At 43.2% G+C, this 25884-nt stretch overlaps 27 non-coding genes across 27 annotated transcripts; all 27 read left to right on the top strand.

Annotated features, from left to right (window-relative positions):
• Positions 1–336: 336 nt before the first annotated feature.
• LOC139972273 (5S ribosomal RNA) lies at positions 337–455 on the top strand. The gene has a single exon (XR_011794707.1). It is a non-coding gene; the product is annotated as a 5S ribosomal RNA (ribosomal RNA).
• A 2697-nt stretch (positions 456–3152) lies between these two features.
• On the top strand, positions 3153–3271 carry LOC139972272 (5S ribosomal RNA). The gene has a single exon (XR_011794706.1). It is a non-coding gene; the product is annotated as a 5S ribosomal RNA (ribosomal RNA).
• A 733-nt stretch (positions 3272–4004) lies between these two features.
• LOC139972271 (5S ribosomal RNA) lies at positions 4005–4123 on the top strand. The gene has a single exon (XR_011794705.1). It is a non-coding gene; the product is annotated as a 5S ribosomal RNA (ribosomal RNA).
• A 731-nt stretch (positions 4124–4854) lies between these two features.
• LOC139972270 (5S ribosomal RNA) lies at positions 4855–4973 on the top strand. Its single transcript, XR_011794704.1, has one exon. It is a non-coding gene; the product is annotated as a 5S ribosomal RNA (ribosomal RNA).
• Positions 4974–5706: 733 nt separating this feature from the next.
• Positions 5707–5825, top strand: LOC139972268 (5S ribosomal RNA). The gene has a single exon (XR_011794702.1). It is a non-coding gene; the product is annotated as a 5S ribosomal RNA (ribosomal RNA).
• A 732-nt stretch (positions 5826–6557) lies between these two features.
• Positions 6558–6676, top strand: LOC139972267 (5S ribosomal RNA). Its single transcript, XR_011794701.1, has one exon. It is a non-coding gene; the product is annotated as a 5S ribosomal RNA (ribosomal RNA).
• A 1982-nt stretch (positions 6677–8658) lies between these two features.
• LOC139972266 (5S ribosomal RNA) lies at positions 8659–8777 on the top strand. Its single transcript, XR_011794700.1, has one exon. It is a non-coding gene; the product is annotated as a 5S ribosomal RNA (ribosomal RNA).
• A 731-nt stretch (positions 8778–9508) lies between these two features.
• Positions 9509–9627, top strand: LOC139972265 (5S ribosomal RNA). Its single transcript, XR_011794699.1, has one exon. It is a non-coding gene; the product is annotated as a 5S ribosomal RNA (ribosomal RNA).
• A 732-nt stretch (positions 9628–10359) lies between these two features.
• Positions 10360–10478, top strand: LOC139972264 (5S ribosomal RNA). Its single transcript, XR_011794698.1, has one exon. It is a non-coding gene; the product is annotated as a 5S ribosomal RNA (ribosomal RNA).
• Positions 10479–11213: 735 nt separating this feature from the next.
• On the top strand, positions 11214–11332 carry LOC139972263 (5S ribosomal RNA). Its single transcript, XR_011794697.1, has one exon. It is a non-coding gene; the product is annotated as a 5S ribosomal RNA (ribosomal RNA).
• A 732-nt stretch (positions 11333–12064) lies between these two features.
• On the top strand, positions 12065–12183 carry LOC139972261 (5S ribosomal RNA). The gene has a single exon (XR_011794696.1). It is a non-coding gene; the product is annotated as a 5S ribosomal RNA (ribosomal RNA).
• Positions 12184–12916: 733 nt separating this feature from the next.
• On the top strand, positions 12917–13035 carry LOC139972260 (5S ribosomal RNA). Its single transcript, XR_011794695.1, has one exon. It is a non-coding gene; the product is annotated as a 5S ribosomal RNA (ribosomal RNA).
• Positions 13036–13770: 735 nt separating this feature from the next.
• LOC139972259 (5S ribosomal RNA) lies at positions 13771–13889 on the top strand. Its single transcript, XR_011794694.1, has one exon. It is a non-coding gene; the product is annotated as a 5S ribosomal RNA (ribosomal RNA).
• Positions 13890–14620: 731 nt separating this feature from the next.
• Positions 14621–14739, top strand: LOC139972258 (5S ribosomal RNA). Its single transcript, XR_011794693.1, has one exon. It is a non-coding gene; the product is annotated as a 5S ribosomal RNA (ribosomal RNA).
• Positions 14740–15472: 733 nt separating this feature from the next.
• LOC139972256 (5S ribosomal RNA) lies at positions 15473–15591 on the top strand. Its single transcript, XR_011794691.1, has one exon. It is a non-coding gene; the product is annotated as a 5S ribosomal RNA (ribosomal RNA).
• A 732-nt stretch (positions 15592–16323) lies between these two features.
• Positions 16324–16442, top strand: LOC139972255 (5S ribosomal RNA). Its single transcript, XR_011794690.1, has one exon. It is a non-coding gene; the product is annotated as a 5S ribosomal RNA (ribosomal RNA).
• A 732-nt stretch (positions 16443–17174) lies between these two features.
• Positions 17175–17293, top strand: LOC139972254 (5S ribosomal RNA). Its single transcript, XR_011794689.1, has one exon. It is a non-coding gene; the product is annotated as a 5S ribosomal RNA (ribosomal RNA).
• A 733-nt stretch (positions 17294–18026) lies between these two features.
• LOC139972253 (5S ribosomal RNA) lies at positions 18027–18145 on the top strand. The gene has a single exon (XR_011794688.1). It is a non-coding gene; the product is annotated as a 5S ribosomal RNA (ribosomal RNA).
• Positions 18146–18879: 734 nt separating this feature from the next.
• LOC139972252 (5S ribosomal RNA) lies at positions 18880–18998 on the top strand. Its single transcript, XR_011794687.1, has one exon. It is a non-coding gene; the product is annotated as a 5S ribosomal RNA (ribosomal RNA).
• A 733-nt stretch (positions 18999–19731) lies between these two features.
• Positions 19732–19850, top strand: LOC139972251 (5S ribosomal RNA). The gene has a single exon (XR_011794686.1). It is a non-coding gene; the product is annotated as a 5S ribosomal RNA (ribosomal RNA).
• Positions 19851–20582: 732 nt separating this feature from the next.
• LOC139972250 (5S ribosomal RNA) lies at positions 20583–20701 on the top strand. Its single transcript, XR_011794685.1, has one exon. It is a non-coding gene; the product is annotated as a 5S ribosomal RNA (ribosomal RNA).
• Positions 20702–21433: 732 nt separating this feature from the next.
• On the top strand, positions 21434–21552 carry LOC139972249 (5S ribosomal RNA). The gene has a single exon (XR_011794684.1). It is a non-coding gene; the product is annotated as a 5S ribosomal RNA (ribosomal RNA).
• Positions 21553–22285: 733 nt separating this feature from the next.
• Positions 22286–22404, top strand: LOC139972248 (5S ribosomal RNA). The gene has a single exon (XR_011794683.1). It is a non-coding gene; the product is annotated as a 5S ribosomal RNA (ribosomal RNA).
• A 735-nt stretch (positions 22405–23139) lies between these two features.
• LOC139972247 (5S ribosomal RNA) lies at positions 23140–23258 on the top strand. Its single transcript, XR_011794682.1, has one exon. It is a non-coding gene; the product is annotated as a 5S ribosomal RNA (ribosomal RNA).
• Positions 23259–23992: 734 nt separating this feature from the next.
• LOC139972245 (5S ribosomal RNA) lies at positions 23993–24111 on the top strand. Its single transcript, XR_011794680.1, has one exon. It is a non-coding gene; the product is annotated as a 5S ribosomal RNA (ribosomal RNA).
• Positions 24112–24844: 733 nt separating this feature from the next.
• On the top strand, positions 24845–24963 carry LOC139972244 (5S ribosomal RNA). Its single transcript, XR_011794679.1, has one exon. It is a non-coding gene; the product is annotated as a 5S ribosomal RNA (ribosomal RNA).
• Positions 24964–25697: 734 nt separating this feature from the next.
• LOC139972243 (5S ribosomal RNA) lies at positions 25698–25816 on the top strand. Its single transcript, XR_011794678.1, has one exon. It is a non-coding gene; the product is annotated as a 5S ribosomal RNA (ribosomal RNA).
• Positions 25817–25884: the final 68 nt, after the last annotated feature.

Here is a 25884-nt window from a genome sequence, read left to right as displayed (position 1 = left end):
GCAGAAATTAGGTCGATTGAGGCAATTTTAGACCACTTTAGGCTTCCCATGAGCAGCGTACGAACACTATGTTAAGAGGTTTGTTCACAAGTCGGACGAACGTAGCTAGCTTCAGACTCTCAGTACGGTGAGTGTGCGTGCGTGCGTCAGTCATCGGGGCAATCATATCCGGGCGTATATGCTACCATATAGCTTCTCAAGTCATATAACACAATGTACATTGTTTAGTTTAATGGGATAAGTAACCATATAGGTGGTCTAGAGTTGAATATTCAACTTTGCAAAATAAGTCTCGGGGCGGGCGGGTATAAAAAGCTTAAATTTCATCTTTCTAATGTCTACGACCATATCACGTTGAATATACCGGTTCTCGTCCGATCACCGAAGTCAAGCAGCGTCGAGCCTAGTCAGTACTTGGATGGGTGACCGCCTGGGAATACTAGGTGCCGTAGACTTTTTCATTTTTCCTCACCCACAACCGCACCCCTTTCTTTCTTTATTTCTTTGTCACTATTGTTTTATCCTGTCATTGTTATGAAAAGTTTTTCCCCCTCCCAAACCCCCTCCCCCCCACCACCACCACCGTTGAAGACATTGACTTGCCATGATATACCACTATTGTTGTGTCCTGTCATTGCAATCACAAGTTTTTCTCCAGCTCCCTTTAATTCGAGACAAGTGTATCATTAGGGCTATATATCATTCCGCATGCATGCACGCTGCACGAGTGTTCTCCCTCAGGAAAAGTGCCGAAAAGAAACAGGAGAACATCTTTCTTGATATGTTCTCAAACAAAATCTCTCGTTTTTTGTGGCTTGGATGTCGGAGTACACAAAGGGAAGTAAATGTGATGCAGAAATTAGGTCGATTGAGGCAATTTTAGACCACTTTAGGCTTCCCATGAGCAGCGTACGAACACTATGTTAAGAGGTTTGTTCACAAGTCGGACGAACGTAGCTAGCTTCAGACTCTCAGTACGGTGAGTGTGCGTGCGTGCGTCAGTCATCGGGGCAATCATATCCGGGCGTATATGCTACCATATAGCTTCTCAAGTCATATAACACAATGTACATTGTTTAGTTTAATGGGATAAGTAACCATATAGGTGGTCTAGAGTTGAATATTCAACTTTGCAAAATAAGTCTCGGGGCGGGCGGGTATAAAAAGCTTAAATTTCATCTTTCTAATGTCTACGACCATATCACGTTGAATATACCGGTTCTCGTATGAAATGATCCCAAGACGGCTTCCCGCGGAGGGTATCCATGAAGCCATTACTATGGCCAACCCAAATTGTAAACTTAATATTGATGACGTACATGATTACGTCACATCTATTTTGAAGGCTTTCCCAAAAGATTGGCTTGAACAAATCTATTCGGGCGATAAAATTGTAAGTCAAAATGACAATGAGTCACTTTCACTCACTCTCTCTTGTGGTGATACCACGCTAGATGCGTCCACCGTTAGTGTCAGGAATGCAACTGATCTCCTAAGGGAGGCCGTCTCTACAATTCCAAAAGGCGAAATCCACTGGAAACACGTTTTTAACGATATCTCTTTTGAACATAGGTGGACCAATGTCTACAAAGGTCTAAAAGCTTTTCACGATAGTGACCTCGATTTCCGTCTTCTTCATAATATTTTATTCTGTAACGATAAGTTGTATCTTTTTAAGCTAGTTGACTCTCCTTTATGTACTTTATGTAAGAACCATAATGAAACTGTCTTGCATCTTTTTGTCGATTGCAAAACCGTAAATCTTCTCTGGAGAGATATTATCAAGAAGCTTCAGAAAATCTGTAAAATCAACAACAATGATAAATGGAGGCAAATAACTCTCTTAGGTATGGAACTCAATCATAGGAGGCATGAGACAATTTCGATTGATTTTATTCTAAACACTTTCAAAAAAGTTGTTTGGACCACTCGTGTTAGCCTCCTGAACGGGGAAAAACACATTAATATTCAACACTTCTTTCATAATTCACTAAGAAAGAAAATCGATTTCTTATTCCACTATTTTGTAAAGAAAAAAGAAATTTCTACATTTTGGGAGTTGTTTACTCAAGGTGACGTCATTCTCAAGCCTCTTGAAGATGGCTCCTACGAGTACAAGTTTGATAGTTAATTTTCTCTTGCCTTCCTCATTCTAGGATTACTCCTTTATTGTTGTACATGATTGTATTGATAGTGCTGTATTATTGTTATAGTTTTATATATATTCTCTTTCTTTATTTTTTGTAACCATGTTAATATCTGTAAATTCAATCGGAGAACCAGTGGGTTCTTCCGTCAATAAAAAAAAAAAAAAAAAAAAAAAAAAAACCGGTTCTCGTCCGATCACCGAAGTCAAGCAGCGTCGAGCCTAGTCAGTACTTGGATGGGTGACCGCCTGGGAATACTAGGTGCCGTAGACTTTTTCATTTTTCCTCACCCACAACCGCACCCCTTTCTTTCTTTATTTCTTTGTCACTATTGTTTTATCCTGTCATTGTTATGAAAAGTTTTTCCCCCTCCCAAACCCCCCCCCCCCACCACCACCACCGTTGAAGACATTGACTTGCCATGATATACCACTATTGTTGTGTCCTGTCATTGCAATCACAAGTTTTTCTCCAGCTCCCTTTAATTCGAGACAAGTGTATCATTAGGGCTATATATCATTCCGCATGCATGCACGCTGCACGAGTGTTCTCCCTCAGGAAAAGTGCCGAAAAGAAACAGGAGAACATCTTTCTTGATATGTTCTCAAACAAAATCTCTCGTTTTTTGTGGCTTGGATGTCGGAGTACACAAAGGGAAGTAAATGTGATGCAGAAATTAGGTCGATTGAGGCAATTTTAGACCACTTTAGGCTTCCCATGAGCAGCGTACGAACACTATGTTAAGAGGTTTGTTCACAAGTCGGACGAACGTAGCTAGCTTCAGACTCTCAGTACGGTGAGTGTGCGTGCGTGCGTCAGTCATCGGGGCAATCATATCCGGGCGTATATGCTACCATATAGCTTCTCAAGTCATATAACACAATGTACATTGTTTAGTTTAATGGGATAAGTAACCATATAGGTGGTCTAGAGTTGAATATTCAACTTTGCAAAATAAGTCTCGGGGCGGGCGGGTATAAAAAGCTTAAATTTCATCTTTCTAATGTCTACGACCATATCACGTTGAATATACCGGTTCTCGTCCGATCACCGAAGTCAAGCAGCGTCGAGCCTAGTCAGTACTTGGATGGGTGACCGCCTGGGAATACTAGGTGCCGTAGACTTTTTCATTTTTCCTCACCCACAACCGCACCCCTTTCTTTCTTTATTTCTTTGTCACTATTGTTTTATCCTGTCATTGTTATGAAAAGTTTTTCCCCCTCCCAAACCCCCCCCCCCCCACCACCACCACCGTTGAAGACATTGACTTGCCATGATATACCACTATTGTTGTGTCCTGTCATTGCAATCACAAGTTTTTCTCCAGCTCCCTTTAATTCGAGACAAGTGTATCATTAGGGCTATATATCATTCCGCATGCATGCACGCTGCACGAGTGTTCTCCCTCAGGAAAAGTGCCGAAAAGAAACAGGAGAACATCTTTCTTGATATGTTCTCAAACAAAATCTCTCGTTTTTTGTGGCTTGGATGTCGGAGTACACAAAGGGAAGTAAATGTGATGCAGAAATTAGGTCGATTGAGGCAATTTTAGACCACTTTAGGCTTCCCATGAGCAGCGTACGAACACTATGTTAAGAGGTTTGTTCACAAGTCGGACGAACGTAGCTAGCTTCAGACTCTCAGTACGGTGAGTGTGCGTGCGTGCGTCAGTCATCGGGGCAATCATATCCGGGCGTATATGCTACCATATAGCTTCTCAAGTCATATAACACAATGTACATTGTTTAGTTTAATGGGATAAGTAACCATATAGGTGGTCTAGAGTTGAATATTCAACTTTGCAAAATAAGTCTCGGGGCGGGCGGGTATAAAAAGCTTAAATTTCATCTTTCTAATGTCTACGACCATATCACGTTGAATATACCGGTTCTCGTCCGATCACCGAAGTCAAGCAGCGTCGAGCCTAGTCAGTACTTGGATGGGTGACCGCCTGGGAATACTAGGTGCCGTAGACTTTTTCATTTTTCCTCACCCACAACCGCACCCCTTTCTTTCTTTATTTCTTTGTCACTATTGTTTTATCCTGTCATTGTTATGAAAAGTTTTTCCCCCTCCCAAACCCCCCCCCCCACCACCACCACCGTTGAAGACATTGACTTGCCATGATATACCACTATTGTTGTGTCCTGTCATTGCAATCACAAGTTTTTCTCCAGCTCCCTTTAATTCGAGACAAGTGTATCATTAGGGCTATATATCATTCCGCATGCATGCACGCTGCACGAGTGTTCTCCCTCAGGAAAAGTGCCGAAAAGAAACAGGAGAACATCTTTCTTGATATGTTCTCAAACAAAATCTCTCGTTTTTTGTGGCTTGGATGTCGGAGTACACAAAGGGAAGTAAATGTGATGCAGAAATTAGGTCGATTGAGGCAATTTTAGACCACTTTAGGCTTCCCATGAGCAGCGTACGAACACTATGTTAAGAGGTTTGTTCACAAGTCGGACGAACGTAGCTAGCTTCAGACTCTCAGTACGGTGAGTGTGCGTGCGTGCGTCAGTCATCGGGGCAATCATATCCGGGCGTATATGCTACCATATAGCTTCTCAAGTCATATAACACAATGTACATTGTTTAGTTTAATGGGATAAGTAACCATATAGGTGGTCTAGAGTTGAATATTCAACTTTGCAAAATAAGTCTCGGGGCGGGCGGGTATAAAAAGCTTAAATTTCATCTTTCTAATGTCTACGACCATATCACGTTGAATATACCGGTTCTCGTCCGATCACCGAAGTCAAGCAGCGTCGAGCCTAGTCAGTACTTGGATGGGTGACCGCCTGGGAATACTAGGTGCCGTAGACTTTTTCATTTTTCCTCACCCACAACCGCACCCCTTTCTTTCTTTATTTCTTTGTCACTATTGTTTTATCCTGTCATTGTTATGAAAAGTTTTTCCCCCTCCCAAACCCCCCCCCCCCCACCACCACCACCGTTGAAGACATTGACTTGCCATGATATACCACTATTGTTGTGTCCTGTCATTGCAATCACAAGTTTTTCTCCAGCTCCCTTTAATTCGAGACAAGTGTATCATTAGGGCTATATATCATTCCGCATGCATGCACGCTGCACGAGTGTTCTCCCTCAGGAAAAGTGCCGAAAAGAAACAGGAGAACATCTTTCTTGATATGTTCTCAAACAAAATCTCTCGTTTTTTGTGGCTTGGATGTCGGAGTACACAAAGGGAAGTAAATGTGATGCAGAAATTAGGTCGATTGAGGCAATTTTAGACCACTTTAGGCTTCCCATGAGCAGCGTACGAACACTATGTTAAGAGGTTTGTTCACAAGTCGGACGAACGTAGCTAGCTTCAGACTCTCAGTACGGTGAGTGTGCGTGCGTGCGTCAGTCATCGGGGCAATCATATCCGGGCGTATATGCTACCATATAGCTTCTCAAGTCATATAACACAATGTACATTGTTTAGTTTAATGGGATAAGTAACCATATAGGTGGTCTAGAGTTGAATATTCAACTTTGCAAAATAAGTCTCGGGGCGGGCGGGTATAAAAAGCTTAAATTTCATCTTTCTAATGTCTACGACCATATCACGTTGAATATACCGGTTCTCGTCCGATCACCGAAGTCAAGCAGCGTCGAGCCTAGTCAGTACTTGGATGGGTGACCGCCTGGGAATACTAGGTGCCGTAGACTTTTTCATTTTTCCTCACCCACAACCGCACCCCTTTCTTTCTTTATTTCTTTGTCACTATTGTTTTATCCTGTCATTGTTATGAAAAGTTTTTCCCCCTCCCAAACCCCCCCCCCCCACCACCACCACCGTTGAAGACATTGACTTGCCATGATATACCACTATTGTTGTGTCCTGTCATTGCAATCACAAGTTTTTCTCCAGCTCCCTTTAATTCGAGACAAGTGTATCATTAGGGCTATATATCATTCCGCATGCATGCACGCTGCACGAGTGTTCTCCCTCAGGAAAAGTGCCGAAAAGAAACAGGAGAACATCTTTCTTGATATGTTCTCAAACAAAATCTCTCGTTTTTTGTGGCTTGGATGTCGGAGTACACAAAGGGAAGTAAATGTGATGCAGAAATTAGGTCGATTGAGGCAATTTTAGACCACTTTAGGCTTCCCATGAGCAGCGTACGAACACTATGTTAAGAGGTTTGTTCACAAGTCGGACGAACGTAGCTAGCTTCAGACTCTCAGTACGGTGAGTGTGCGTGCGTGCGTCAGTCATCGGGGCAATCATATCCGGGCGTATATGCTACCATATAGCTTCTCAAGTCATATAACACAATGTACATTGTTTAGTTTAATGGGATAAGTAACCATATAGGTGGTCTAGAGTTGAATATTCAACTTTGCAAAATAAGTCTCGGGGCGGGCGGGTATAAAAAGCTTAAATTTCATCTTTCTAATGTCTACGACCATATCACGTTGAATATACCGGTTCTCGTCCGATCACCGAAGTCAAGCAGCGTCGAGCCTAGTCAGTACTTGGATGGGTGACCGCCTGGGAATACTAGGTGCCGTAGACTTTTTCATTTTTCCTCACCCACAACCGCACCCCTTTCTTTCTTTATTTCTTTGTCACTATTGTTTTATCCTGTCATTGTTATGAAAAGTTTTTCCCCCTCCCAAACCCCCCCCCCCCACCACCACCACCGTTGAAGACATTGACTTGCCATGATATACCACTATTGTTGTGTCCTGTCATTGCAATCACAAGTTTTTCTCCAGCTCCCTTTAATTCGAGACAAGTGTATCATTAGGGCTATATATCATTCCGCATGCATGCACGCTGCACGAGTGTTCTCCCTCAGGAAAAGTGCCGAAAAGAAACAGGAGAACATCTTTCTTGATATGTTCTCAAACAAAATCTCTCGTTTTTTGTGGCTTGGATGTCGGAGTACACAAAGGGAAGTAAATGTGATGCAGAAATTAGGTCGATTGAGGCAATTTTAGACCACTTTAGGCTTCCCATGAGCAGCGTACGAACACTATGTTAAAAGGATTGTCTGGTGGCCCAAAGAAGTTACCTTAAAAAATAGTAAATAATTTTCCAAACATGTTGTCAAAGTATGAGAACGCTAATGTTGCGTTTGACAGAGAAACGATTTTTTAATCGTTATGGATAGACATTTCAAAAATGATTTGAACAGTACAATACGTGACGTCAGCTCTGCCATAGCAGATTGCGTCATAACCCACCCTCCGCACAGTACCTATACGGTAATCACAACAAAAACAGCGTTTGTATACAGATAAATTTCTTCCTTAATTTCCGGTGAAATTTCTTAAAAATTAGATATGTTTTCAAAAACTCCTTAAGCCGCCATGTACTTGAGCGGTGGTTCCGTGGTCTTTGTGTAACACAAGGTAAATTTTAACAGCAGACTCTGAGTTGTTCAGGCTATACATCGCGCTATCCAGCTCCAACGCGAAAAATGTTCGCATGTAGGCTATACTCAAACGTTCACAATCGGACAGTTCTGCGAAGCCTAAGCTTCTCAGTGCTATATTCTGCTCTGACAACGAATCGATCAATTTCTTCAATAATTTCCGGTGAAATTTCTTATAAATTAGATATAATTTAAAAAACTCCTTAAGCCGCAATATATGTAGTAGATCGGTGGTTTCGTGGTCTTTGTGTAACACAAGATAAGTTTTAACAGCAGGCTCTTCGTTGTTTATACATCGCGGTATCCAGCTCCAGCGCGAAGAATGTTCGCGTGTATAGGCTACTCTAGCGTTACAATCGGACAGTTCTGCGATGACATCGATCCCGCCAAGTTTCATCTTTCGGTTTAACGAATACTTTATAAGTTTCCTTTTACTGTTAATTTGATCCGTGAAATTTATTTCAGCGATTTCGACGAACAGTTAATGAACTGTGGTTTGAGTGTGAGTGTACTATGTGTAACGCTATACACCAACTGAGCATCGTAGTATATACGTTCGCCAGTATGTACGTTATATATATGAGGCAATTCAATGTGCTTACACGTGAGTTAATTTGCTGCGGAATTGGGAGTGCTAACTTCAAGTCGCCTGTTTTGCCTATCTGCAAGCACTACGTCAATCACCATATTGAAGCGTTCGAACAAACGGTACTTTTGGTGAGAAACTGGTGAATTTGAAAACCAGATTTCTACAAGAAGAAAACGTCGAATGGGGACAATTTTTACATGGTTAGAAAGAGAAAAATAATAACTACAAGGACAATGTATCAAAATCTTCCACCAGACAATTCCTTTAAGAGGTTTGTTCACAAGTCGGACGAACGTAGCTAGCTTCAGACTCTCAGTACGGTGAGTGTGCGTGCGTGCGTCAGTCATCGGGGCAATCATATCCGGGCGTATATGCTACCATATAGCTTCTCAAGTCATATAACACAATGTACATTGTTTAGTTTAATGGGATAAGTAACCATATAGGTGGTCTAGAGTTGAATATTCAACTTTGCAAAATAAGTCTCGGGGCGGGCGGGTATAAAAAGCTTAAATTTCATCTTTCTAATGTCTACGACCATATCACGTTGAATATACCGGTTCTCGTCCGATCACCGAAGTCAAGCAGCGTCGAGCCTAGTCAGTACTTGGATGGGTGACCGCCTGGGAATACTAGGTGCCGTAGACTTTTTCATTTTTCCTCACCCACAACCGCACCCCTTTCTTTCTTTATTTCTTTGTCACTATTGTTTTATCCTGTCATTGTTATGAAAAGTTTTTCCCCCTCCCAAACCCCCCCCCCCACCACCACCACCGTTGAAGACATTGACTTGCCATGATATACCACTATTGTTGTGTCCTGTCATTGCAATCACAAGTTTTTCTCCAGCTCCCTTTAATTCGAGACAAGTGTATCATTAGGGCTATATATCATTCCGCATGCATGCACGCTGCACGAGTGTTCTCCCTCAGGAAAAGTGCCGAAAAGAAACAGGAGAACATCTTTCTTGATATGTTCTCAAACAAAATCTCTCGTTTTTTGTGGCTTGGATGTCGGAGTACACAAAGGGAAGTAAATGTGATGCAGAAATTAGGTCGATTGAGGCAATTTTAGACCACTTTAGGCTTCCCATGAGCAGCGTACGAACACTATGTTAAGAGGTTTGTTCACAAGTCGGACGAACGTAGCTAGCTTCAGACTCTCAGTACGGTGAGTGTGCGTGCGTGCGTCAGTCATCGGGGCAATCATATCCGGGCGTATATGCTACCATATAGCTTCTCAAGTCATATAACACAATGTACATTGTTTAGTTTAATGGGATAAGTAACCATATAGGTGGTCTAGAGTTGAATATTCAACTTTGCAAAATAAGTCTCGGGGCGGGCGGGTATAAAAAGCTTAAATTTCATCTTTCTAATGTCTACGACCATATCACGTTGAATATACCGGTTCTCGTCCGATCACCGAAGTCAAGCAGCGTCGAGCCTAGTCAGTACTTGGATGGGTGACCGCCTGGGAATACTAGGTGCCGTAGACTTTTTCATTTTTCCTCACCCACAACCGCACCCCTTTCTTTCTTTATTTCTTTGTCACTATTGTTTTATCCTGTCATTGTTATGAAAAGTTTTTCCCCCTCCCAAACCCCCCCCCCCCACCACCACCACCGTTGAAGACATTGACTTGCCATGATATACCACTATTGTTGTGTCCTGTCATTGCAATCACAAGTTTTTCTCCAGCTCCCTTTAATTCGAGACAAGTGTATCATTAGGGCTATATATCATTCCGCATGCATGCACGCTGCACGAGTGTTCTCCCTCAGGAAAAGTGCCGAAAAGAAACAGGAGAACATCTTTCTTGATATGTTCTCAAACAAAATCTCTCGTTTTTTGTGGCTTGGATGTCGGAGTACACAAAGGGAAGTAAATGTGATGCAGAAATTAGGTCGATTGAGGCAATTTTAGACCACTTTAGGCTTCCCATGAGCAGCGTACGAACACTATGTTAAGAGGTTTGTTCACAAGTCGGACGAACGTAGCTAGCTTCAGACTCTCAGTACGGTGAGTGTGCGTGCGTGCGTCAGTCATCGGGGCAATCATATCCGGGCGTATATGCTACCATATAGCTTCTCAAGTCATATAACACAATGTACATTGTTTAGTTTAATGGGATAAGTAACCATATAGGTGGTCTAGAGTTGAATATTCAACTTTGCAAAATAAGTCTCGGGGCGGGCGGGTATAAAAAGCTTAAATTTCATCTTTCTAATGTCTACGACCATATCACGTTGAATATACCGGTTCTCGTCCGATCACCGAAGTCAAGCAGCGTCGAGCCTAGTCAGTACTTGGATGGGTGACCGCCTGGGAATACTAGGTGCCGTAGACTTTTTCATTTTTCCTCACCCACAACCGCACCCCTTTCTTTCTTTATTTCTTTGTCACTATTGTTTTATCCTGTCATTGTTATGAAAAGTTTTTCCCCCTCCCAAACCCCCCCCCCCCCCCACCACCACCACCGTTGAAGACATTGACTTGCCATGATATACCACTATTGTTGTGTCCTGTCATTGCAATCACAAGTTTTTCTCCAGCTCCCTTTAATTCGAGACAAGTGTATCATTAGGGCTATATATCATTCCGCATGCATGCACGCTGCACGAGTGTTCTCCCTCAGGAAAAGTGCCGAAAAGAAACAGGAGAACATCTTTCTTGATATGTTCTCAAACAAAATCTCTCGTTTTTTGTGGCTTGGATGTCGGAGTACACAAAGGGAAGTAAATGTGATGCAGAAATTAGGTCGATTGAGGCAATTTTAGACCACTTTAGGCTTCCCATGAGCAGCGTACGAACACTATGTTAAGAGGTTTGTTCACAAGTCGGACGAACGTAGCTAGCTTCAGACTCTCAGTACGGTGAGTGTGCGTGCGTGCGTCAGTCATCGGGGCAATCATATCCGGGCGTATATGCTACCATATAGCTTCTCAAGTCATATAACACAATGTACATTGTTTAGTTTAATGGGATAAGTAACCATATAGGTGGTCTAGAGTTGAATATTCAACTTTGCAAAATAAGTCTCGGGGCGGGCGGGTATAAAAAGCTTAAATTTCATCTTTCTAATGTCTACGACCATATCACGTTGAATATACCGGTTCTCGTCCGATCACCGAAGTCAAGCAGCGTCGAGCCTAGTCAGTACTTGGATGGGTGACCGCCTGGGAATACTAGGTGCCGTAGACTTTTTCATTTTTCCTCACCCACAACCGCACCCCTTTCTTTCTTTATTTCTTTGTCACTATTGTTTTATCCTGTCATTGTTATGAAAAGTTTTTCCCCCTCCCAAACCCCCCCCCCCCACCACCACCACCGTTGAAGACATTGACTTGCCATGATATACCACTATTGTTGTGTCCTGTCATTGCAATCACAAGTTTTTCTCCAGCTCCCTTTAATTCGAGACAAGTGTATCATTAGGGCTATATATCATTCCGCATGCATGCACGCTGCACGAGTGTTCTCCCTCAGGAAAAGTGCCGAAAAGAAACAGGAGAACATCTTTCTTGATATGTTCTCAAACAAAATCTCTCGTTTTTTGTGGCTTGGATGTCGGAGTACACAAAGGGAAGTAAATGTGATGCAGAAATTAGGTCGATTGAGGCAATTTTAGACCACTTTAGGCTTCCCATGAGCAGCGTACGAACACTATGTTAAGAGGTTTGTTCACAAGTCGGACGAACGTAGCTAGCTTCAGACTCTCAGTACGGTGAGTGTGCGTGCGTGCGTCAGTCATCGGGGCAATCATATCCGGGCGTATATGCTACCATATAGCTTCTCAAGTCATATAACACAATGTACATTGTTTAGTTTAATGGGATAAGTAACCATATAGGTGGTCTAGAGTTGAATATTCAACTTTGCAAAATAAGTCTCGGGGCGGGCGGGTATAAAAAGCTTAAATTTCATCTTTCTAATGTCTACGACCATATCACGTTGAATATACCGGTTCTCGTCCGATCACCGAAGTCAAGCAGCGTCGAGCCTAGTCAGTACTTGGATGGGTGACCGCCTGGGAATACTAGGTGCCGTAGACTTTTTCATTTTTCCTCACCCACAACCGCACCCCTTTCTTTCTTTATTTCTTTGTCACTATTGTTTTATCCTGTCATTGTTATGAAAAGTTTTTCCCCCTCCCAAACCCCCCCCCCCCCACCACCACCACCGTTGAAGACATTGACTTGCCATGATATACCACTATTGTTGTGTCCTGTCATTGCAATCACAAGTTTTTCTCCAGCTCCCTTTAATTCGAGACAAGTGTATCATTAGGGCTATATATCATTCCGCATGCATGCACGCTGCACGAGTGTTCTCCCTCAGGAAAAGTGCCGAAAAGAAACAGGAGAACATCTTTCTTGATATGTTCTCAAACAAAATCTCTCGTTTTTTGTGGCTTGGATGTCGGAGTACACAAAGGGAAGTAAATGTGATGCAGAAATTAGGTCGATTGAGGCAATTTTAGACCACTTTAGGCTTCCCATGAGCAGCGTACGAACACTATGTTAAGAGGTTTGTTCACAAGTCGGACGAACGTAGCTAGCTTCAGACTCTCAGTACGGTGAGTGTGCGTGCGTGCGTCAGTCATCGGGGCAATCATATCCGGGCGTATATGCTACCATATAGCTTCTCAAGTCATATAACACAATGTACATTGTTTAGTTTAATGGGATAAGTAACCATATAGGTGGTCTAGAGTTGAATATTCAACTTTGCAAAATAAGTCTCGGGGCGGGCGGGTATAAAAAGCTTAAATTTCATCTTTCTAATGTCTACGACCATATCACGTTGAATATACCGGTTCTCGTCCGATCACCGAAGTCAAGCAGCGTCGAGCCTAGTCAGTACTTGGATGGGTGACCGCCTGGGAATACTAGGTGCCGTAGACTTTTTCATTTTTCCTCACCCACAACCGCACCCCTTTCTTTCTTTATTTCTTTGTCACTATTGTTTTATCCTGTCATTGTTATGAAAAGTTTTTCCCCCTCCCAAACCCCCCCCCCCCCCCACCACCACCACCGTTGAAGACATTGACTTGCCATGATATACCACTATTGTTGTGTCCTGTCATTGCAATCACAAGTTTTTCTCCAGCTCCCTTTAATTCGAGACAAGTGTATCATTAGGGCTATATATCATTCCGCATGCATGCACGCTGCACGAGTGTTCTCCCTCAGGAAAAGTGCCGAAAAGAAACAGGAGAACATCTTTCTTGATATGTTCTCAAACAAAATCTCTCGTTTTTTGTGGCTTGGATGTCGGAGTACACAAAGGGAAGTAAATGTGATGCAGAAATTAGGTCGATTGAGGCAATTTTAGACCACTTTAGGCTTCCCATGAGCAGCGTACGAACACTATGTTAAGAGGTTTGTTCACAAGTCGGACGAACGTAGCTAGCTTCAGACTCTCAGTACGGTGAGTGTGCGTGCGTGCGTCAGTCATCGGGGCAATCATATCCGGGCGTATATGCTACCATATAGCTTCTCAAGTCATATAACACAATGTACATTGTTTAGTTTAATGGGATAAGTAACCATATAGGTGGTCTAGAGTTGAATATTCAACTTTGCAAAATAAGTCTCGGGGCGGGCGGGTATAAAAAGCTTAAATTTCATCTTTCTAATGTCTACGACCATATCACGTTGAATATACCGGTTCTCGTCCGATCACCGAAGTCAAGCAGCGTCGAGCCTAGTCAGTACTTGGATGGGTGACCGCCTGGGAATACTAGGTGCCGTAGACTTTTTCATTTTTCCTCACCCACAACCGCACCCCTTTCTTTCTTTATTTCTTTGTCACTATTGTTTTATCCTGTCATTGTTATGAAAAGTTTTTCCCCCTCCCAAACCCCCCCCCCCACCACCACCACCGTTGAAGACATTGACTTGCCATGATATACCACTATTGTTGTGTCCTGTCATTGCAATCACAAGTTTTTCTCCAGCTCCCTTTAATTCGAGACAAGTGTATCATTAGGGCTATATATCATTCCGCATGCATGCACGCTGCACGAGTGTTCTCCCTCAGGAAAAGTGCCGAAAAGAAACAGGAGAACATCTTTCTTGATATGTTCTCAAACAAAATCTCTCGTTTTTTGTGGCTTGGATGTCGGAGTACACAAAGGGAAGTAAATGTGATGCAGAAATTAGGTCGATTGAGGCAATTTTAGACCACTTTAGGCTTCCCATGAGCAGCGTACGAACACTATGTTAAGAGGTTTGTTCACAAGTCGGACGAACGTAGCTAGCTTCAGACTCTCAGTACGGTGAGTGTGCGTGCGTGCGTCAGTCATCGGGGCAATCATATCCGGGCGTATATGCTACCATATAGCTTCTCAAGTCATATAACACAATGTACATTGTTTAGTTTAATGGGATAAGTAACCATATAGGTGGTCTAGAGTTGAATATTCAACTTTGCAAAATAAGTCTCGGGGCGGGCGGGTATAAAAAGCTTAAATTTCATCTTTCTAATGTCTACGACCATATCACGTTGAATATACCGGTTCTCGTCCGATCACCGAAGTCAAGCAGCGTCGAGCCTAGTCAGTACTTGGATGGGTGACCGCCTGGGAATACTAGGTGCCGTAGACTTTTTCATTTTTCCTCACCCACAACCGCACCCCTTTCTTTCTTTATTTCTTTGTCACTATTGTTTTATCCTGTCATTGTTATGAAAAGTTTTTCCCCCTCCCAAACCCCCCCCCCCCCACCACCACCACCGTTGAAGACATTGACTTGCCATGATATACCACTATTGTTGTGTCCTGTCATTGCAATCACAAGTTTTTCTCCAGCTCCCTTTAATTCGAGACAAGTGTATCATTAGGGCTATATATCATTCCGCATGCATGCACGCTGCACGAGTGTTCTCCCTCAGGAAAAGTGCCGAAAAGAAACAGGAGAACATCTTTCTTGATATGTTCTCAAACAAAATCTCTCGTTTTTTGTGGCTTGGATGTCGGAGTACACAAAGGGAAGTAAATGTGATGCAGAAATTAGGTCGATTGAGGCAATTTTAGACCACTTTAGGCTTCCCATGAGCAGCGTACGAACACTATGTTAAGAGGTTTGTTCACAAGTCGGACGAACGTAGCTAGCTTCAGACTCTCAGTACGGTGAGTGTGCGTGCGTGCGTCAGTCATCGGGGCAATCATATCCGGGCGTATATGCTACCATATAGCTTCTCAAGTCATATAACACAATGTACATTGTTTAGTTTAATGGGATAAGTAACCATATAGGTGGTCTAGAGTTGAATATTCAACTTTGCAAAATAAGTCTCGGGGCGGGCGGGTATAAAAAGCTTAAATTTCATCTTTCTAATGTCTACGACCATATCACGTTGAATATACCGGTTCTCGTCCGATCACCGAAGTCAAGCAGCGTCGAGCCTAGTCAGTACTTGGATGGGTGACCGCCTGGGAATACTAGGTGCCGTAGACTTTTTCATTTTTCCTCACCCACAACCGCACCCCTTTCTTTCTTTATTTCTTTGTCACTATTGTTTTATCCTGTCATTGTTATGAAAAGTTTTTCCCCCTCCCAAACCCCCCCCCCCCACCACCACCACCGTTGAAGACATTGACTTGCCATGATATACCACTATTGTTGTGTCCTGTCATTGCAATCACAAGTTTTTCTCCAGCTCCCTTTAATTCGAGACAAGTGTATCATTAGGGCTATATATCATTCCGCATGCATGCACGCTGCACGAGTGTTCTCCCTCAGGAAAAGTGCCGAAAAGAAACAGGAGAACATCTTTCTTGATATGTTCTCAAACAAAATCTCTCGTTTTTTGTGGCTTGGATGTCGGAGTACACAAAGGGAAGTAAATGTGATGCAGAAATTAGGTCGATTGAGGCAATTTTAGACCACTTTAGGCTTCCCATGAGCAGCGTACGAACACTATGTTAAGAGGTTTGTTCACAAGTCGGACGAACGTAGCTAGCTTCAGACTCTCAGTACGGTGAGTGTGCGTGCGTGCGTCAGTCATCGGGGCAATCATATCCGGGCGTATATGCTACCATATAGCTTCTCAAGTCATATAACACAATGTACATTGTTTAGTTTAATGGGATAAGTAACCATATAGGTGGTCTAGAGTTGAATATTCAACTTTGCAAAATAAGTCTCGGGGCGGGCGGGTATAAAAAGCTTAAATTTCATCTTTCTAATGTCTACGACCATATCACGTTGAATATACCGGTTCTCGTCCGATCACCGAAGTCAAGCAGCGTCGAGCCTAGTCAGTACTTGGATGGGTGACCGCCTGGGAATACTAGGTGCCGTAGACTTTTTCATTTTTCCTCACCCACAACCGCACCCCTTTCTTTCTTTATTTCTTTGTCACTATTGTTTTATCCTGTCATTGTTATGAAAAGTTTTTCCCCCTCCCAAACCCCCCCCCCCCACCACCACCACCGTTGAAGACATTGACTTGCCATGATATACCACTATTGTTGTGTCCTGTCATTGCAATCACAAGTTTTTCTCCAGCTCCCTTTAATTCGAGACAAGTGTATCATTAGGGCTATATATCATTCCGCATGCATGCACGCTGCACGAGTGTTCTCCCTCAGGAAAAGTGCCGAAAAGAAACAGGAGAACATCTTTCTTGATATGTTCTCAAACAAAATCTCTCGTTTTTTGTGGCTTGGATGTCGGAGTACACAAAGGGAAGTAAATGTGATGCAGAAATTAGGTCGATTGAGGCAATTTTAGACCACTTTAGGCTTCCCATGAGCAGCGTACGAACACTATGTTAAGAGGTTTGTTCACAAGTCGGACGAACGTAGCTAGCTTCAGACTCTCAGTACGGTGAGTGTGCGTGCGTGCGTCAGTCATCGGGGCAATCATATCCGGGCGTATATGCTACCATATAGCTTCTCAAGTCATATAACACAATGTACATTGTTTAGTTTAATGGGATAAGTAACCATATAGGTGGTCTAGAGTTGAATATTCAACTTTGCAAAATAAGTCTCGGGGCGGGCGGGTATAAAAAGCTTAAATTTCATCTTTCTAATGTCTACGACCATATCACGTTGAATATACCGGTTCTCGTCCGATCACCGAAGTCAAGCAGCGTCGAGCCTAGTCAGTACTTGGATGGGTGACCGCCTGGGAATACTAGGTGCCGTAGACTTTTTCATTTTTCCTCACCCACAACCGCACCCCTTTCTTTCTTTATTTCTTTGTCACTATTGTTTTATCCTGTCATTGTTATGAAAAGTTTTTCCCCCTCCCAAACCCCCCCCCCCCCACCACCACCACCGTTGAAGACATTGACTTGCCATGATATACCACTATTGTTGTGTCCTGTCATTGCAATCACAAGTTTTTCTCCAGCTCCCTTTAATTCGAGACAAGTGTATCATTAGGGCTATATATCATTCCGCATGCATGCACGCTGCACGAGTGTTCTCCCTCAGGAAAAGTGCCGAAAAGAAACAGGAGAACATCTTTCTTGATATGTTCTCAAACAAAATCTCTCGTTTTTTGTGGCTTGGATGTCGGAGTACACAAAGGGAAGTAAATGTGATGCAGAAATTAGGTCGATTGAGGCAATTTTAGACCACTTTAGGCTTCCCATGAGCAGCGTACGAACACTATGTTAAGAGGTTTGTTCACAAGTCGGACGAACGTAGCTAGCTTCAGACTCTCAGTACGGTGAGTGTGCGTGCGTGCGTCAGTCATCGGGGCAATCATATCCGGGCGTATATGCTACCATATAGCTTCTCAAGTCATATAACACAATGTACATTGTTTAGTTTAATGGGATAAGTAACCATATAGGTGGTCTAGAGTTGAATATTCAACTTTGCAAAATAAGTCTCGGGGCGGGCGGGTATAAAAAGCTTAAATTTCATCTTTCTAATGTCTACGACCATATCACGTTGAATATACCGGTTCTCGTCCGATCACCGAAGTCAAGCAGCGTCGAGCCTAGTCAGTACTTGGATGGGTGACCGCCTGGGAATACTAGGTGCCGTAGACTTTTTCATTTTTCCTCACCCACAACCGCACCCCTTTCTTTCTTTATTTCTTTGTCACTATTGTTTTATCCTGTCATTGTTATGAAAAGTTTTTCCCCCTCCCAAACCCCCCCCCCCCCCACCACCACCACCGTTGAAGACATTGACTTGCCATGATATACCACTATTGTTGTGTCCTGTCATTGCAATCACAAGTTTTTCTCCAGCTCCCTTTAATTCGAGACAAGTGTATCATTAGGGCTATATATCATTCCGCATGCATGCACGCTGCACGAGTGTTCTCCCTCAGGAAAAGTGCCGAAAAGAAACAGGAGAACATCTTTCTTGATATGTTCTCAAACAAAATCTCTCGTTTTTTGTGGCTTGGATGTCGGAGTACACAAAGGGAAGTAAATGTGATGCAGAAATTAGGTCGATTGAGGCAATTTTAGACCACTTTAGGCTTCCCATGAGCAGCGTACGAACACTATGTTAAGAGGTTTGTTCACAAGTCGGACGAACGTAGCTAGCTTCAGACTCTCAGTACGGTGAGTGTGCGTGCGTGCGTCAGTCATCGGGGCAATCATATCCGGGCGTATATGCTACCATATAGCTTCTCAAGTCATATAACACAATGTACATTGTTTAGTTTAATGGGATAAGTAACCATATAGGTGGTCTAGAGTTGAATATTCAACTTTGCAAAATAAGTCTCGGGGCGGGCGGGTATAAAAAGCTTAAATTTCATCTTTCTAATGTCTACGACCATATCACGTTGAATATACCGGTTCTCGTCCGATCACCGAAGTCAAGCAGCGTCGAGCCTAGTCAGTACTTGGATGGGTGACCGCCTGGGAATACTAGGTGCCGTAGACTTTTTCATTTTTCCTCACCCACAACCGCACCCCTTTCTTTCTTTATTTCTTTGTCACTATTGTTTTATCCTGTCATTGTTATGAAAAGTTTTTCCCCCTCCCAAACCCCCCCCCCCCCACCACCACCACCGTTGAAGACATTGACTTGCCATGATATACCACTATTGTTGTGTCCTGTCATTGCAATCACAAGTTTTTCTCCAGCTCCCTTTAATTCGAGACAAGTGTATCATTAGGGCTATATATCATTCCGCATGCATGCACGCTGCACGAGTGTTCTCCCTCAGGAAAAGTGCCGAAAAGAAACAGGAGAACATCTTTCTTGATATGTTCTCAAACAAAATCTCTCGTTTTTTGTGGCTTGGATGTCGGAGTACACAAAGGGAAGTAAATGTGATGCAGAAATTAGGTCGATTGAGGCAATTTTAGACCACTTTAGGCTTCCCATGAGCAGCGTACGAACACTATGTTAAGAGGTTTGTTCACAAGTCGGACGAACGTAGCTAGCTTCAGACTCTCAGTACGGTGAGTGTGCGTGCGTGCGTCAGTCATCGGGGCAATCATATCCGGGCGTATATGCTACCATATAGCTTCTCAAGTCATATAACACAATGTACATTGTTTAGTTTAATGGGATAAGTAACCATATAGGTGGTCTAGAGTTGAATATTCAACTTTGCAAAATAAGTCTCGGGGCGGGCGGGTATAAAAAGCTTAAATTTCATCTTTCTAATGTCTACGACCATATCACGTTGAATATACCGGTTCTCGTCCGATCACCGAAGTCAAGCAGCGTCGAGCCTAGTCAGTACTTGGATGGGTGACCGCCTGGGAATACTAGGTGCCGTAGACTTTTTCATTTTTCCTCACCCACAACCGCACCCCTTTCTTTCTTTATTTCTTTGTCACTATTGTTTTATCCTGTCATTGTTATGAAAAGTTTTTCCCCCTCCCAAACCCCCCCCCCCCACCACCACCACCGTTGAAGACATTGACTTGCCATGATATACCACTATTGTTGTGTCCTGTCATTGCAATCACAAGTTTTTCTCCAGCTCCCTTTAATTCGAGACAAGTGTATCATTAGGGCTATATATCATTCCGCATGCATGCACGCTGCACGAGTGTTCTCCCTCAGGAAAAGTGCCGAAAAGAAACAGGAGAACATCTTTCTTGATATGTTCTCAAACAAAATCTCTCGTTTTTTGTGGCTTGGATGTCGGAGTACACAAAGGGAAGTAAATGTGATGCAGAAATTAGGTCGATTGAGGCAATTTTAGACCACTTTAGGCTTCCCATGAGCAGCGTACGAACACTATGTTAAGAGGTTTGTTCACAAGTCGGACGAACGTAGCTAGCTTCAGACTCTCAGTACGGTGAGTGTGCGTGCGTGCGTCAGTCATCGGGGCAATCATATCCGGGCGTATATGCTACCATATAGCTTCTCAAGTCATATAACACAATGTACATTGTTTAGTTTAATGGGATAAGTAACCATATAGGTGGTCTAGAGTTGAATATTCAACTTTGCAAAATAAGTCTCGGGGCGGGCGGGTATAAAAAGCTTAAATTTCATCTTTCTAATGTCTACGACCATATCACGTTGAATATACCGGTTCTCGTCCGATCACCGAAGTCAAGCAGCGTCGAGCCTAGTCAGTACTTGGATGGGTGACCGCCTGGGAATACTAGGTGCCGTAGACTTTTTCATTTTTCCTCACCCACAACCGCACCCCTTTCTTTCTTTATTTCTTTGTCACTATTGTTTTATCCTGTCATTGTTATGAAAAGTTTTTCCCCCTCCCAAACCCCCCCCCCCCACCACCACCACCGTTGAAGACATTGACTTGCCATGATATACCACTATTGTTGTGTCCTGTCATTGCAATCACAAGTTTTTCTCCAGCTCCCTTTAATTCGAGACAAGTGTATCATTAGGGCTATATATCATTCCGCATGCATGCACGCTGCACGAGTGTTCTCCCTCAGGAAAAGTGCCGAAAAGAAACAGGAGAACATCTTTCTTGATATGTTCTCAAACAAAATCTCTCGTTTTTTGTGGCTTGGATGTCGGAGTACACAAAGGGAAGTAAATGTGATGCAGAAATTAGGTCGATTGAGGCAATTTTAGACCACTTTAGGCTTCCCATGAGCAGCGTACGAACACTATGTTAAGAGGTTTGTTCACAAGTCGGACGAACGTAGCTAGCTTCAGACTCTCAGTACGGTGAGTGTGCGTGCGTGCGTCAGTCATCGGGGCAATCATATCCGGGCGTATATGCTACCATATAGCTTCTCAAGTCATATAACACAATGTACATTGTTTAGTTTAATGGGATAAGTAACCATATAGGTGGTCTAGAGTTGAATATTCAACTTTGCAAAATAAGTCTCGGGGCGGGCGGGTATAAAAAGCTTAAATTTCATCTTTCTAATGTCTACGACCATATCACGTTGAATATACCGGTTCTCGTCCGATCACCGAAGTCAAGCAGCGTCGAGCCTAGTCAGTACTTGGATGGGTGACCGCCTGGGAATACTAGGTGCCGTAGACTTTTTCATTTTTCCTCACCCACAACCGCACCCCTTTCTTTCTTTATTTCTTTGTCACTATTGTTTTATCCTGTCATTGTTATGAAAAGTTTTTCCCCCTCCCAAACCCCCCCCCCCCCACCACCACCACCGTTGAAGACATTGACTTGCCATGATATACCACTATTGTTGTGTCCTGTCATTGCAATCACAAGTTTTTCTCCAGCTCCCTTTAATTCGAGACAAGTGTATCATTAGGGCTATATATCATTCCGCATGCATGCACGCTGCACGAGTGTTCTCCCTCAGGAAAAGTGCCGAAAAGAAACAGGAGAACATCTTTCTTGATATGTTCTCAAACAAAATCTCTCGTTTTTTGTGGCTTGGATGTCGGAGTACACAAAGGGAAGTAAATGTGATGCAGAAATTAGGTCGATTGAGGCAATTTTAGACCACTTTAGGCTTCCCATGAGCAGCGTACGAACACTATGTTAAGAGGTTTGTTCACAAGTCGGACGAACGTAGCTAGCTTCAGACTCTCAGTACGGTGAGTGTGCGTGCGTGCGTCAGTCATCGGGGCAATCATATCCGGGCGTATATGCTACCATATAGCTTCTCAAGTCATATAACACAATGTACATTGTTTAGTTTAATGGGATAAGTAACCATATAGGTGGTCTAGAGTTGAATATTCAACTTTGCAAAATAAGTCTCGGGGCGGGCGGGTATAAAAAGCTTAAATTTCATCTTTCTAATGTCTACGACCATATCACGTTGAATATACCGGTTCTCGTCCGATCACCGAAGTCAAGCAGCGTCGAGCCTAGTCAGTACTTGGATGGGTGACCGCCTGGGAATACTAGGTGCCGTAGACTTTTTCATTTTTCCTCACCCACAACCGCACCCCTTTCTTTCTTTATTTCTTTGTCACTATTGTTTTATCCTGTCATTGTTATGAAAAGTTTTTCCCCCTCCCAAACCCCCCCCCCCCCCCACCACCACCACCGTTGAAGACATTGACTTGCCATGATATACCACTATTGTTGTGTCCTGTCATTGCAATCACAAGTTTTTCTCCAGCTCCCTTTAATTCGAGACAAGTGTATCATTAGGGCTATATATCATTCCGCATGCATGCACGCTGCACGAGTGTTCTCCCTCAGGAAAAGTGCCGAAAAGAAACAGGAGAACATCTTTCTTGATATGTTCTCAAACAAAATCTCTCGTTTTTTGTGGCTTGGATGTCGGAGTACACAAAGGGAAGTAAATGTGATGCAGAAATTAGGTCGATTGAGGCAATTTTAGACCACTTTAGGCTTCCCATGAGCAGCGTACGAACACTATGTTAAGAGGTTTGTTCACAAGTCGGACGAACGTAGCTAGCTTCAGACTCTCAGTACGGTGAGTGTGCGTGCGTGCGTCAGTCATCGGGGCAATCATATCCGGGCGTATATGCTACCATATAGCTTCTCAAGTCATATAACACAATGTACATTGTTTAGTTTAATGGGATAAGTAACCATATAGGTGGTCTAGAGTTGAATATTCAACTTTGCAAAATAAGTCTCGGGGCGGGCGGGTATAAAAAGCTTAAATTTCATCTTTCTAATGTCTACGACCATATCACGTTGAATATACCGGTTCTCGTCCGATCACCGAAGTCAAGCAGCGTCGAGCCTAGTCAGTACTTGGATGGGTGACCGCCTGGGAATACTAGGTGCCGTAGACTTTTTCATTTTTCCTCACCCACAACCGCACCCCTTTCTTTCTTTATTTCTTTGTCACTATTGTTTTATCCTGTCATTGTTATGAAAAGTTTTTCCCCCTCCCAAACCCCCCCCCCCCCCACCACCACCACCGTTGAAGACATTGACTTGCCATGATATACCACTATTGTTGTGTCCTGTCATTGCAATCACAAGTTTTTCTCCAGCTCCCTTTAATTCGAGACAAGTGTATCATTAGGGCTATATATCATTCCGCATGCATGCACGCTGCACGAGTGTTCTCCCTCAGGAAAAGTGCCGAAAAGAAACAGGAGAACATCTTTCTTGATATGTTCTCAAACAAAATCTCTCGTTTTTTGTGGCTTGGATGTCGGAGTACACAAAGGGAAGTAAATGTGATGCAGAAATTAGGTCGATTGAGGCAATTTTAGACCACTTTAGGCTTCCCATGAGCAGCGTACGAACACTATGTTAAGAGGTTTGTTCACAAGTCGGACGAACGTAGCTAGCTTCAGACTCTCAGTACGGTGAGTGTGCGTGCGTGCGTCAGTCATCGGGGCAATCATATCCGGGCGTATATGCTACCATATAGCTTCTCAAGTCATATAACACAATGTACATTGTTTAGTTTAATGGGATAAGTAACCATATAGGTGGTCTAGAGTTGAATATTCAACTTTGCAAAATAAGTCTCGGGGCGGGCGGGTATAAAAAGCTTAAATTTCATCTTTCTAATGTCTACGACCATATCACGTTGAATATACCGGTTCTCGTCCGATCACCGAAGTCAAGCAGCGTCGAGCCTAGTCAGTACTTGGATGGGTGACCGCCTGGGAATACTAGGTGCCGTAGACTTTTTCATTTTTCCTCACCCACAACCGCACCCCTTTCTTTCTTTATTTCTTTGTCACTATTGTTTTATCCTGTCATTGTTATGAAAAGTTTTTCCCCCTCCCAAACCCCCCCCCCCCCACCACCACCACCGTTGAAGACATTGACTTGCCATGATATACCACTATTGTTGTGTCCTGTCATTGCAATCACAAGTTTTTCTCCAGCTCCCTTTAATTCGAGACAAGTGTATCATTAGGGCTATATATCATTCCGCATGCATGCACGCTGCACGAGTGTTCTCCCTCAGGAAAAGTGCCGAAAAGAAACAGGAGAACATCTTTCTTGATATGTTCTCAAACAAAATCTCTCGTTTTTTGTGGCTTGGATGTCGGAGTACACAAAGGGAAGTAAATGTGATGCAGAAATTAGGTCGATTGAGGCAATTTTAGACCACTTTAGGCTTCCCATGAGCAGCGTACGAACACTATGTTAAGAGGTTTGTTCACAAGTCGGACGAACGTAGCTAGCTTCAGACTCTCAGTACGGTGAGTGTGCGTGCGTGCGTCAGTCATCGGGGCAATCATATCCGGGCGTATATGCTACCATATAGCTTCTCAAGTCATATAACACAATGTACATTGTTTAGTTTAATGGGATAAGTAACCATATAGGTGGTCTAGAGTTGAATATTCAACTTTGCAAAATAAGTCTCGGGGCGGGCGGGTATAAAAAGCTTAAATTTCATCTTTCTAATGTCTACGACCATATCACGTTGAATATACCGGTTCTCGTCCGATCACCGAAGTCAAGCAGCGTCGAGCCTAGTCAGTACTTGGATGGGTGACCGCCTGGGAATACTAGGTGCCGTAGACTTTTTCATTTTTCCTCACCCACAACCGCACCCCTTTCTTTCTTTATTTCTTTGTCACTATTGTTTTATCCTGTCATTGTTATGAAAAGTTTTTCCCCCTCCCAAACCCCCCCCCCCCCCACCACCACCACCGTTGAAGACATTGACTTGCCATGATATACCACTATTGTTGTGTCCTGTCATTGCAATCACAAGTTTTTCTCCAGCTCCCTTTAATTCGAGACAAGTGTATCATTAGGGCTATATATCATTCCGCATGCATGCACGCTGCACGAGTGTTCTCCCTCAGGAAAAGTGCCGAAAAGAAACAGGAGAACATCTTTCTTGATATGTTCTCAAACAAAATCTCTCGTTTTTTGTGGCTTGGATGTCGGAGTACACAAAGGGAAGTAAATGTGATGCAGAAATTAGGTCGATTGAGGCAATTTTAGACCACTTTAGGCTTCCCATGAGCAGCGTACGAACACTATGTTAAGAGGTTTGTTCACAAGTCGGACGAACGTAGCTAGCTTCAGACTCTCAGTACGGTGAGTGTGCGTGCGTGCGTCAGTCATCGGGGCAATCATATCCGGGCGTATATGCTACCATATAGCTTCTCAAGTCATATAACACAATGTACATTGTTTAGTTTAATGGGATAAGTAACCATATAGGTGGTCTAGAGTTGAATATTCAACTTTGCAAAATAAGTCTCGGGGCGGGCGGGTATAAAAAGCTTAAATTTCATCTTTCTAATGTCTACGACCATATCACGTTGAATATACCGGTTCTCGTCCGATCACCGAAGTCAAGCAGCGTCGAGCCTAGTCAGTACTTGGATGGGTGACCGCCTGGGAATACTAGGTGCCGTAGACTTTTTCATTTTTCCTCACCCACAACCGCACCCCTTTCTTTCTTTATTTCTTTGTCACTATTGTTTTATC

Source organism: Apostichopus japonicus, chromosome 8 (assembly GCF_037975245.1).
Source record: "Apostichopus japonicus isolate 1M-3 chromosome 8, ASM3797524v1, whole genome shotgun sequence".
Lineage (NCBI taxonomy): Eukaryota > Metazoa > Echinodermata > Holothuroidea > Aspidochirotida > Stichopodidae > Apostichopus > Apostichopus japonicus.
Note: the sequence above shows the minus strand (reverse complement) of the source record. Positions and strands in the feature narration are given on the sequence as shown.